Raw genomic sequence first — 748 nt, forward strand, 5'->3', positions numbered from 1 at the left:
CCCCCCCCCCCTTTCTCTCTCTCTCCTTTCTACTTGGCGCTCGCAAGTTCGGTGGTCGAAGGAGGACATAAAGCCGTAATACCGCATTATATCAAAGTAATGTGACATCTGGTCCCAAGGAGAATATTTCTCCTTCTGAAGATTATCAGCTTATCGCCGTAGGTCTTCCTGTCTCTCCTCTTAAATATTCCGCTCCTCGTCACTCCTTTGCTCTCTCTTTGTCATATAATTTTCATCGGAACAAGGATCTTAATCTTTGCATACACGGTATGTATATTGAATTTAATCTCGTTAAGAAGTTTCTCCTTTCTTCTTTTCTCTTCTTGCCTTTACTCTCCCTCTTTTTCTTTCTCTCTCTCCGTGGTAGACATACTGGTGCTATCAGATCCCGCGATAGCTTCCCGTACTGTTATCTGCTTGATGCGATATCGTCAGCAGCGACGATGTAGGGTTGTAGGCTGCGCGTAATTATCATACGAGAAAAAGAAACGGCCCTCCCTGTAATAGACTAACTGTTGAGCACACATATCTGCGGGCAGAATCCGGTGGTAAGACCGCTTTAATTTCGCAGCTAACTCAGTTTCATCACAGTTGCAACGCGACTGACAAGTCATCACATTGTATGGCTTGTAACTCCAAATAACATTACGCAGTCTCGTCCGGATCGTTAAACGAGAATAATTACATCCGTATATCAGTGAGATGCACTAAACGCGCTTGTTGTCGACTGTATCCGCTTTATACTATA

This window comes from Odontomachus brunneus, unplaced genomic scaffold (assembly GCF_010583005.1).
Source record: "Odontomachus brunneus isolate Ranch 3 - 2012 unplaced genomic scaffold, Obru_v1 Obru_scaffold_059, whole genome shotgun sequence".
NCBI classification, from domain to species: domain Eukaryota; kingdom Metazoa; phylum Arthropoda; class Insecta; order Hymenoptera; family Formicidae; genus Odontomachus; species Odontomachus brunneus.